The 12,781-nt window shown below is 43.4% G+C and overlaps 1 protein-coding gene and 1 pseudogene across 1 annotated transcript in view; both read left to right on the plus strand.

The window, feature by feature from the left end:
• Window positions 1–12,781, plus strand: part of SLC22A9 (solute carrier family 22 member 9) — a 66,368-nt gene that overhangs the window by 26,179 nt on the left and 27,408 nt on the right. The window lies entirely within an intron of this gene.
• LOC100999882 lies at window positions 9,576–11,280 on the plus strand (annotated as a pseudogene).

Here is a 12,781-nt window from a genome sequence, read left to right on the forward strand (position 1 = left end):
CTGCCCCAGCCAGCAGGGGCAACCCTCTCCAGTCTCCTTCCATGCTGTGGAAGATTTGTTCTTTTGCTCTTTGCAATAAATCTTGCTGCTGCTCACTCTTTGGTTCCACACCACCTTTCACTTGCTACTATGTCCTATTTTTCCTTAGAATTTGGGGGCTAAATACCGGGCACCTGTTGGCTAGTTAAAAGCGACTAGTGCGGCTGCCAGACTAAAGACATGGATATCAGGCTTTCTGGCAAAGGGCTCTCTAATAACCCCCGACTCTTTGGAGTTGGGAGCGTTGGTTTGCCTGGAACCAGCTTCTGCTTTTCCTATACTTCTGGGCTGAGCCGACGGTCAACAGAGAGGAAAACCATTGAGCTCCAGGGTCCTGACAACAAGTTGGTTGACCCTGTGGCCTTGAGCGGAACTCTCAAAGTCATGTTGCCCAAGCGAGACTCGCACATCTATTCTATCTACCCTGACCCTTGCCTCCTGGGTCCTAATGCCTGTCAGACAAACTTCCTCTTGCCTCTCTTCTCCAAGACTAGTCCTGCTTCTAAAAATCACTCCCTGTCTCTGGTACTTTTCTAATTTCTCCTATAAGAATGATTTCTAGTATAAACTTCAGGACTCTGTTACCTTCTTTAGGTACCCAAAGTCACCAATCAGAAAGACATAATTTTTGCCCAAAGCCCCATCGTAGGGGGAATTATCCAGAATTTTAGGATCCCTCCTCAGACAAGCAGGCCTAACAAAAGCTATTCCTGAAGCTAGGATATCGGGAGCCTCAGAAATTGTATCCTTCCTGTTCATATAAGTGAGGACCAAAGGTGTCACTCTTCCAACCCTGGAGATCTCTTCCCTCCCTCAGGGTATGGCCCTCCACTTCGCTTTTGGGGCATAACATCTTTATAGGACATGGGCAAAGTCCCAGTACTAACAGGAGAATGCTTAGGACTCTAACAGGTTTTCGAGAATGTGTTGGTAAGGGCCACTAAATCCAATTTTTCTTGGTCCTCTTTGTGGTCTAGGAGGACAGCCAGGGGTGGAGGTTTTCGAGAATGCATCGGTAAGGGCCACTAAATCCGACCTTCCTCGGTCCTCCTTGTGGTCTGGGAGGAAAACTAGTGTTTCTGCTGCTGCGTCGGTGAGTGCAACTGTTCCGATCAGCAGGGTCCAGGAACCGTTGTGGGTTCTTGGACAGGGGTTGTTTCTGCTGCTGCGTCGGTGAGTGCAACTGTTCCGATCAGCAGGGTCCAGGAACCCTTGCAGGTTCTGGGCAGGGGGAGAAACAAAACAACCTGAAACCGTGGGCAGTTTTGTCTTTCAAATGGGAAATGCTCAGGCATCAATAGGCTCACCATTGAGATGCATTCTAAGTCATTGGGACCAATTTGACCTGCAAACCCTGAAAAAGAGGTGGCTCATTTTTTCTGCACTATGGTCTGGCCCCAAATTCTGTCTCTGATGGGGAAAAATGGCCACCTGAGGGAAGTACAAATGACAATACTGTCTTGCAGCTTGACCTTTTCTGTAAGAGGGAAGGCAAATGGAGTGAAATACCTTATGTCCAAGCTTTCTTTTCATTGAAGGAGAATACAGAACTATGCAAAGCTTGTAATTTACATCCCACAGGAAGACCTCTCAGCTTACCCCCATATTCTAGCCTCCCTATAGCTCCCCTTCCTATTAATGATAATCATCCTCTAATCTCCCCTGCCCAGAAGGAAATAAAGAAATCTCCAAAGTACCAGAAAAACCCCCAGGAAATCAGTTATGTTCTCTTCAAGCTGTAGGGGAGGGGAATTTGGCCCAACCCGGGTACATGTCCCCTTCTTCCTCTCTGATTTAAAGCAGATCAAGGCAGACCTGGAGAAGTCTTCAGATGATCCTGATAGGTACATAGATGTCCTATAGGGTCTAGGGCAAAACTTTGACCTCGCTTGGAGAGATGTCATATTACTGTTAGATCAAACCCTGGCCTTTAATGAAAAGAATGTGGCTTTAGCCGCAGCCTGAGAGTTTGGAGATACTTGGTATCTTAGTCAAGTAAATGATAGAATGACAGCCAAAGAAAGGGATAAATTCTCTACCGGTCAGCAAGCCGCCCCAGTATGGATCCCCACTGGGACCTTGACCCAGATCATGGGGACTGGAGTCGTAAACATCTGTTGACCTGTGTTCTAGAAGACTAAGGAGAATTAGGAAAAAGCCCATGAATTATTCAGTGATATCCACCATAACTCAGGGAAAGGAAGAAAATCCTTCTGTCTTCCTCGAGCAGCTATGGGGAGGTCTTAAGAAGATATACTCCCCTGTCACCCGAATCACTTGAGGGTCAATTGATTCTAAAAGATGAGTTTATTACCCAGTCAGCTGCACATATCAGGAGAAATCTCCAAAAGCAAGCCCTGGGCCCTGAACAAAATCTGGAGGCATTATTAAACCTGGCAACCTTAGTGTTCTGTAATAGGGACCAAGAGGAACAGGCCCAAAAGGAAAAGCAAGATCAGAGAAAGGCTGCAGCCTTAGTCATGGCCTTCAGACACACAAACCCTAGTGGTTCAGAGAAGACAGAAAATGGAGCAGGCCAATCACTTGGTAGGGCTTGTTATCAGTGTGGTTTACTAGGACACTTTAAAAAAGATTGTCCAATGAGAAACAAGCTGCCCCCTCGTCCATATCCACTGTGTTGAGGCAATCACTGGAAGGTGCGCTGCCCCAGAGGATGAAGGTTCTCTGGGTCAGAAGCCCCCAACCAGATGATCCAACAACAGGACTGAGGGTGCCTGGGGCAAGCGCCAACTCATGTCATCACCCTCACTGTGCCCCAGTTACATTTAAGCATCGAGGGCCAGGAAATTGACTTCCTCCTGGACACGGGTGCAGCCTTCTCAGTGTTAATCTCCTGTCCTGGATGACTGTCCTCAAGGTCCGTTACCATCTGAGGAATCCTGGGACAGCCTGTAACCAGGCATTTCTCCCACCTCCTTAGTTGTAATTGGGAGACTTTGCTCTTTTCACCTTCCTTGTTATGCCTGAAAGTCCCACACCCTTATTAGGGAGGGATATATTAGCCAAGTCTGGAGCTATTATCTACATGAATATGGGGAACAAGTTACCCATTTGTTGTCCCCTACTTGAGGAAGGACTCAAACCTGAAGTCTGGGCATTGGAAGGACAATTTGGAAAGGCAAAAAATGCCCACCCAGTCCAAATCAGGCTAAAAGACCCCACCACTTTTCCTTATCAAAGGCAATATCCCTTAAGGCCTGAAGCTCATAAAGGTTTACAGGATATTGCTAAACATTTAAAAGCTCAAGGCTTAGTAAGGAAACACAGCAGTCCCTGCAACACTCCAATTCTAGGAGTACAAAAACCGAACCGTCAGTGGAGACTAGTGCATGATCTTAGACTCATCAATGGGGCAGTAATTCCTCTATATCCAGTTGTACCCAACCCCTATACCCTGCTCTCTCAAATACCAGAGGAAGCAGAATGGTTCACTGTTCTGGACCTCAAGGATGCCTTCTGTATTTCCCTGCACTCTGACTCCCAGTTTCTCTTTGCCTTTGAGGATCCCGCAGACCACACGTCCCAACTTACATGGACAGTCTTGCCCCAAGGGTTTAGAGATAACCCTCATCTGTTTGGTCAGGCACTGGCCCAAGATCTAGGCCACTTCTCAAGTCCAGGCACTCTGGTCCTTCAGTATGTGGATGATTTACTTTTGGCTACCAGTTCGGAAGCCTCTTGCCAGCAGGTTACTCTAGATCTCTTGAACTTTCTAGCTAATCAAGGGTACAAGATGTCTAGGTTGAAGGCCCAGCTTTGCCTACAGTAGGTCAAATATCTAGGCCTAATCTTAGCCAGAGGGACCAGGCCCCTCAGCAAGGAACAAATACAGCCTATACTGGCTTATCCTCACCCTAAGACATTAAAACAGCTGTGGGAGATCCTTGGAATCACCGGCTTCTGCTGACTATGGATCCCTGGATACAGTGAGATAGCCAGGCCCCTCTATACTCTAATCAAGGAAACCCAGAGGACAAATACTCGCCTAGTAGTATGGGAACCAGAGGCAGAAACAGCCTTCAAAACCTTAAAGCAGATCCTAGTACAAGCTCCAGCTTTAAGCCTTCTGACAGGACAAACCTTCCCTTTCTATGTCACAGAGAGAGCAGGGATAGCTCTTGGAGTCCTTACTCAGACTCATGGGACAACCCCACAACCACTGTCATACCTAAGTAAGGAAATTGTTGTAGTAGCAAAAGGCTAGGCTCACTGTTTATGGGTAGTTGCGGCGGTGGCCATCTTAGTGTCAGAGGCTGTCAAGACAATACAAGGAAAGGATCTCACCATCTGGACTACTCATGATGTAAATGGCATACTAAGTGCCAAAGGAAGTTTATGGCTATCAGACAACTGCCTGCTTAGATACCAGGCGCTACTCCTTGAGGGACCGGTGCTTCAAATACATACGTGTGCGGCCCTCAACCCTGCCACTTTTCTCCCAGAGGATGGGGAACCAATCGAGCACGACTGCCAACAGGTTGTAGTCCAGAATGATGCCACCCGAGATGATCTCTTAGAAGTCCCCTTAGCTAATCCTGACCTTAACCTATATACTGATGGAAGTTCATTTTTGGAGAATGGGATATGAAGGGCAGGTTATGCCATAGTTAGTGATGTAACTGTACTTGAAAGAAAGCCCCTTCCCCGAGGGACCAGTACCCAGTTAGCAGAACTAGTGGCACTTACCTGAGCCTTAGAACTGTGAAAGGGAAAAAGAATAAATGTGTATACAGATTGCAAGTGTGCTTATCTAATCCTACATGCCCATGCTGCAATATGGAAAGAAAGGGAGTTCCTAACCTCTGGGAACCCCCATTAAATACCACAAGGAAATCATGGAGTTACCGCACGCAGTGCAAAAACCGAAGAAGGTGTTAGTCTTACACTGCCAAAGCCATCAAAAAGGGGAAGAAGGGAGAACAGCAGCATAGGCAGCTGGCAGTGGCAGCAGAAGGGAAAGAGAGAAAGAGACAGGAAGTCAGAGAAAGAGAGGAAGAAACAGAGAGACAAAAAGAAGGAGACAGAGGAAGAGACAAAGAGACAGAAAGTCAGAGAGAGAGGAAGAGACAGAGAGACAGAGAAAGAAAGAGAAAGAGAAAGTCAAAGAGAAGGAGGTAGAGAGAGGAAGAGACAGACAGAGGCAGTCAGAAAGAGAGAGACGAAGAAGTTAAAGAGAGAAAGAGAGATAGAAGTAGTAAAGAAAAAACAGTGTACCCTATTCCTTTAAAAGCCAGGGTAAATTTCTAAATGTCTACCCAGCCAAGGTATATTCTTCTTATGTGGAACATTGACCTATATCTACCTCCCCATTAACTGGACAGGCACCTGCACCTTAGTCTTTCCAAGTCCCAACATTAACATTGCCCCAGGAAATAAGACCTTATCAGTACCCCTCAAAGCTCAAGTCCATCAGTGCAGAGCCATACAAGTAATACCTCTACTTGTAGGGTTGGGAATGGCTACTGCTACAGGAACCAGTATAGCCGGTTTATCTACTTCATTATCCTACTACCACATACTCTCAAAGGGTTTCTCAAACAGTTTGCAAGAAATAACGAAATCTATCCTTACTCTACAATCCCAAATAGACTCTTTAGCAGCAGTGACTCTCCAAAACTGCCAAGGCCTAGACCTCCTCACTGCTGAGAAAGGAGGACTTTGCACCTTCTTAGGGGAAGAGTGTTGTTTTTGCACTAACCAGTCAGGGATAGTACGAGATACTGCCTGGCATTTACAGGAAAAGGCTTCTAAAATCAGACAACGCCTTTCAAATTCTTATACCAACCTCTGGAGTTGGGCAATATGGCTTCTCCCCTTTCTAGGTCCCGTGGCAGCCATCTTGCTGTTACTCGCCTATGGACCCTGTATTTTTAACCTCCTTGTTAAATTTACTTCCTCTAGAATTGAAGCCATAAAGCTACAGATGGTCTTACAAATGGAATCCCAAATGAGTTCAACTAACAACTTCTACCGAGGACCCCTGAACCAACCCTCTGGCACTTTCACTGGCTTAGAGAGCTCCCTTCTGGAGGACACTACAACTGCAGCACCCCTTTATCACCCGTATCCAGCAGGAAGCAGCTGGGTAGTCAGTTCTATTCTGTTTTTTTGCGTAACTGATGAATCACTTTGCAATACACTGTTGACACCTACCCCTTGCACTTGGCCATTTTGTTTGGCCCCCTATGCTGGTTCACTGTTGGATGAACTACTTGATTTACAATTGATGCTGGTTAGTCCCTCCTGTTCTTCATATGCCTCCTACTCTTTCCAGGCTATTTGGCTTATACCCTTCTTTACATACACAAATGGAATTCAATGCACATTAATTACTTATAGACAGACATATATTTACGAGAAGAAACAAAAAGTCCAGGTATATAAATATTCTTCCATTTAAGAAAAAAATAACCAAAATCAGAGTGGAATTGGATGAAATGGAGATGAGAAAAACCATACATAAGATAATTGAAATCAAAAGTTGGTTTTTTGAAAAAATAAGATTGATATACTAGCCAGACTAATAAAAAAGAGAGAAGATCCCAAAAAACAGAATCAGAAATGACAGAGGGAGCATTACCATTGGCCCCACAGAAATATGAAAACCCTCAGAGACTGTTGTAAATACCTCAATGCATACAATTAGAAAACCTAGAAGAAATGGATAAATTCCTGAAAACATACAACCTCTCTAAATTGAACCTGGAAGAAATGAAAACCTTGAGCAGACCAATAACAAGTTCTGAAATGGAATAAATAACAAAAAAACCTACCAACAAGACAAAAGCCCTGGACCAGATGAATTCACAGCCGAATTCTACCAGATGTATAAGGAAGAGCTGGTACCATTCCTACTGAAACTATTCCAAAAAATCAAGAAGGAGGGACTTGTCTTTAGCTCATTCTATGAGGCCAGCATCATTCTGATACCAAAATCCGGCCGAGAAAAGAAAACTTCAGGCCAATATCCCTGATGGACATAGATGCAAAACTTATCAGCAAAACACTAACAAACCAAATCCAGCAACACATCAAAAAGCTAATCCACCATAATTAAGTAGACTTTATTCCTGGAATGCAAGGTTGCTTCAACATATGCAAATCAATAAATGTGACTCATTATATAAACAGAACTAAAACCGAAAACCACATGATTATCTCAATAGATACAGAAGAGGCCTTTGATATAATTCAACATCATTTCATATTAAAAACCCTCAACAAACTAAATATCAAAGGAACATACCTCAAAATAGTAAGAGCCACCACTGAAAAACCCACAGTCAATATCATACAGAATAGACAAAAGCTGGAAGCATTCCTCTTGAGAACCAGAATAAGACAAGGATGCCCATTCTCACCACTCCTATTAAACATAGTAGAGAAGTCTTGACCAGGGCAATCAGGCAAGAGAAAACTGGGCATCCACATAGGAAGAGAAGTCAAATGACCTCTCTTCACAGATGATATGATTATATACCTAGAAGCCCCCATAGTCTCTGCCCAAAGGCTCCTAGATCTGATAAACAGCTTCAGCAAAGTTTCATGACACAAAAATCAATGAATGAAAATCAGTAGCATTTCTGGTTTTGTTTTGTTTTGTTTTGTTTTTGAGACAGAGTTTCACTCTGTCGCCCAGGCTGCTGGAGTGCAGTGGTGCAATCTCGGCTCACTGCAACCTCTGCCTCCCGTATTCTAAGCATTTCTTCTGCCTCAGCCCCCTGCGTACCTGGGACTACAGGTGTGTCCCACCATGCCCAGCTAATTTTTTGTATTTTTAGTGGAGATGGGGTTTCACCGTGTTGGCCAGGATGGTTTCAATCTCCTGACCTCGTGATCCGCACGCCTCAGCCTCCCAAAGTGCTAGGATTACAGGCATGAGCCACCGTGCCGGGCCTGAAAATCAGTAGCATTTCTATACACCAATAATGGCTAAACTGAGAGCCAAATCAAGAACACAATCTCATTTATAGTAGCCACAAAAAGAATAAAATACCTAGGAATACAGCTAACCAGGGAGGTGGAAGATCTCTACAACCAGAATTACAAAACACTGCTCAAAGAAATCAGAGATGACACAAACAAAAATGGGAAAACTATTCCATGCTTATGGCTAGGAAGAATCAATATTGTTAAAATGGCCATCCTGTTCAAAGCAATTTACAGACCCAATGCTTTCACCATCAAATTACCAAGACATTTTTTTCACAGAATTAGAAAAAATTGTTCTAAAATGCATTTGGAATTAAAAAAGAACTTGAATAGTCAAAGCAATCCTAAGCAAAAAGAACAAAGCTGGAGGCATCACACTACTCAACTTCAAGTTATTCTACAAGGCTACAGGAACCAAAAACATAGTACTGGTACAAAAACAGACACAAAGGCCAATGTAACAGGGCAAGAACCCAGAAATAAAGCCATACACCTACAACCACCTGATCTTTGACAAAGTCAACAAAAACAGGCAAAGGGGAAAGGGATCCCTATTCAATAAATGGTGCTGGGATAACTGGCTAGCCATAGGCAGAAGATTGAAACTGGACCCTACCTTTCATCATATACAAAAATCAAGTCAGGATGGATTAAAACTTAAGGGTAAAACCTAAAACTATCAAAGCTGTAGAAGAGAACCTAGGAAATACAATTCTGGACATTGGCTCTGGCAAAGACTTCATAATGAAGACTCCAAAAGCAATTGCCACAAAACCAAAAAATGACAAGAGGGATCTGATTAAATGAAAGAACTTCTGCACAGAAGGCATTATCAAGAGAGCAAATAGACAACCTACAGAATGGGAAAAATGTTTATAAACCATACATCTGACAGAGGCCTAACATCCAGAATCTATAAGGAACTTAAGCAAATCAACAAATAAAAAGCAAACAACGCCCCTATTTAAAAATGGGCAAAGGACATGAATAGATACTTCTCAAAAGAAGACATATAGATGGCCAACAAGCATATGAAAAAATACTCAGTATCACTAATCATCAGGGAAATGTAAATCAAAACTACAAGGGGATGCCATTTCACACCAGTCAGAATGGTTATTATTAAAAAGTCAGAAAATAACAGATGTTGGTGAGGTTGTAGAGAAAAGCGAATACTTAAACATGGTAGAAATGTAAATTAGTTCAGCCACTGTAGAAAGCAGTCTGGAGATTTCTCAAAGAACTTAAAAGATACTACCATTTGACCCTGCAATCCCATTACTGGATATATACCCAAAGGAATATAAATCTTTCTATCATAAAGACACGTGTGTGTGCATGTTTACCACAGCACTGTTCACAGTAGCCAATATATGGACTCAACCTAGATGCCCATCAGTGGTGGACTGGATAAAGAAAATGTGGTACATACACACCATGGAATACTATGCAGCCATAAAAAAGAATGAAATCATGTTTTTGTAGCAACATGGTTGGAGCTGAAGGCCATTGTTCTAAGCAAATTAACACAGAAATGGAAAACCAAATACTGCATATTCTCACAAGTAGGAGCTACACATTGAGTACATATGGACACAAAGAAGGGAATAATAGATTATGGGGCCTACTTGAAGGTGGAGAGTGGGAGGAAGGTGAGGATTAAAAAACTATGGGGTAGTATGCTGATTACCTGGGTGACAAAATTATCTGTGCAGCAAACCCCTGCAACATGCAATTTACTCACGTAACAAACCTGCACATATACTCCTTGAACTTAAAAATTCAGTTCTCAATGACACCTGTCACCATGACTCTATGTTAGATACACTGCCCGGACTCACCATGTGTGAATGCATCTCAGTCCACATGTGGCAGGCAGGTGTCTAGATGGGCAATGCCTGCTGGGAGCTCTACTGCCTGAAATATGGGACTCAGCTTGATGGACAGATGCCCAGTGACAAGGTCGTTGTTGGAGAGGATGACTTCTTCATCACCTTCTTCTGTGAAACCGGTACTGGAAAACATATGCCCTGGCCAGATTTTGTGGATGTGGAGCCTGTGGTCATTGATGAGATCTGATGTCCCAAACTGACAGCTCTTCCACCCAGAGCAACTCATTACTGGGAAAGAGGATGCTGCCAACAACTATGCCCGTGGTCACTATACCATTGGCTAGGGGACCACTGACCTGGTGTTGGACCACATCTGCGAGCTTCTGACCACTGCACAGAACTTCAGGGCTTCCTGGTGTTCCACTGCTTTGTCTGGGGCACTGGCTCTGGCTTCACCTTACTCCGCATGGAGTGGCTCTCTGTTGACTATGGCAAGAAATCCAAGCTGGAATTTTTTACCTACTCAGCCCCCACAGCTGTCTATAATTGTGGTCCAGCCCTAGAATTTCATTCTGATCACTCACACTACCCTGGAGCACTCAGACTGTGCCTTCATGGTGGACAATGAAGCCACCTATAACATCTGCCGCTGCAACCTGGACATCGAGCATCCAACCTCAACCAACCTCAGCTGCCTGATTGCCAAATCATCTCCTCCATCACATCTCCTCTGCACTTTGATGGGCCCCTCAACGTGGACCTGATGAAGTTCCAGACCAACCTGGCACCTTACCCTCACATCCACTTCCCCCTGGCCACCTATTCACTCATCATCTCTGTAGAGAAGGTATACCACGAACAGCTGTTGGTTGCCAAGATCCCCGATGCCTGCTTCGAGCTTACCAACCAGATGGTGAAGTATGACTCCCGGCGTGGCAAGTACATGGGCTGCTGCCTGCTGTACAATGGAGACGAGATGTTCAAGGATGTTTACACTGCCATTGCCACCATCGAGACCAAACGTAGCATTCAGTTTGTGGACTGGTTCCCCATGGGCTTCAAGGTTGGTATCAACTCCCAGCAGCCCACTGTGGCGCCTGGTGGTGATCTGGCCAAGGTGCAGCATGCCTTGTGCATGCTGAGCAACACGATCACTATCGCTGAGGCCTGGGTCTGCCTGGGCCACAAGTTCAACTTGATGTATGCCAAGAGGTCGTTTGTGCACTGGGATGTGGGCAAGGGCATGGAGGAGGGAGAGTTCTCTGAGGCCCTGGAGGATATGGGTGCCCTGGAGAAGGATTATGAGAAAGTAGGCATCAACTTCTATGAGGACAAGTATAAGGGAGACTAGAACAACTGCCTGGAGCCTATTTACTGTGTTTATTGCAAAACTTTAGGAATAAACAGTCTCCCTGCATGATTAAGAAAATAAAATAAAATAGAAGTTCGAAGAAAAAAATCTTCTGCTTGTTTTAAATCAACAAAAATTAATCATTCACCTTTAATTTTGATATTTGTAACTCCCCTTTTTGCATACTTTGTATTAGCTTATCTCTTTTGAATGTTATTACGATATATTGGAATTTCACATACTCAACTATTTCAATTAACCATTCTTCCCTTTTATTCTTTCCATCCCTCCCCTCCTTATGCTTCCTGTTGAAATGAAGTACTTTTAAATTTATTGGTTTTAATTAATTAATGCATTTTTTAACTTTTAGGTTTGGGGGTACATGTGAAGGTTTGTTACACAAGTAAAGACGTGTCATGGGGGTTCATTGTACGTATTATTTCATCACCCTGGTATTAAGCCTAGTATCCAATAACTAGTTATCTTTTCTGCTCCTCCCCCTCCTTCCACCCCCACCCTTAAGTAGACCCCAGTGTCTGTTGTTTCCTTCTTTGTGTTCATAAATTGTTATCATTTAGCTCCCATTTATAAGTGAGAATATGTGGTATTTGGTTTTCTGTTCCTGCATTAGCTTGCTAAGGATAATAGCCTCCAGCTCCATTCATGTTCCTGCAAAATACATGATCTCATTCTTTTTTATGGCTGCATAGTATTCTGTGGTATATATGTACCACATTTTCTTTATCTAATCTGTCATTGATGGGCATTTAGGCTGATTCTTTTTCTTTGCTATTGTGAATAGTGCTGCAGTGAACATTTGTATACATGTGAAATGTGGAACGTTGCACATGAGTGTGTGAAATTCCAATAATTCATGGTCTTTATGGTATGATTTATATTCCTCTGGGTATATACCCAATAATGGGATTGATAGGTTGAATGGTAGTTCTGCTTTTAGCTTTTTGAGGAATCACCATACTACTTTCCACAATGTTTGAACTAATTTACACTCCCATCAACAGTGTATCAGTGTTCAATTTTCTCCTGAGTCTTGCCAGCACCTGTTATTTTTTGACTTTTTAGTAATAGTCATTCTGACTAGTGTGAGATGGTATCTCATTGTGGTTTTGATTTGCATTTCTCTAATGATCAGGGATACTGAGCTTTTTTCATATGCTTCTTGGCTGTACTTCCTTTGAGAAGTGTCTGTTCATGTCCTGTGGCCACTTTTTAATGGGGTTGTTTGTTTTTCTCTTGTAAATTTTTTAAGTTCCTTATAGATGATGGAACTTTGTCAGATGCGTAGTTTGCAAAATTTTTCTCCCATTCTGTAGGCTGTCTGTTTACTCTGTCGAGAGTTTCTTTTTTTGTTGTTGTTATTATTATACTTTAAGTTCTAGGGTATATGTGCACAACGTGCAGGCTTGTCACATATGTATACACATGCCATGTTGGTGTGCTGCACCCATTAACTTGTCATTTACATTAGGTATATCTCCTAATGCTATCCCTCCCCCCCCCCCCTCCCCACAATAGGACCCGGTGTGTGATGTTCCCCTTCCTGTGTCCAAGTGATCTCATTGTTCAATTCCCACCTATGAGTGAG

The sequence above is a fragment of the Papio anubis genome, chromosome 12, assembly GCF_008728515.1.
Source record: "Papio anubis isolate 15944 chromosome 12, Panubis1.0, whole genome shotgun sequence".
NCBI lineage: Eukaryota > Metazoa > Chordata > Mammalia > Primates > Cercopithecidae > Papio > Papio anubis.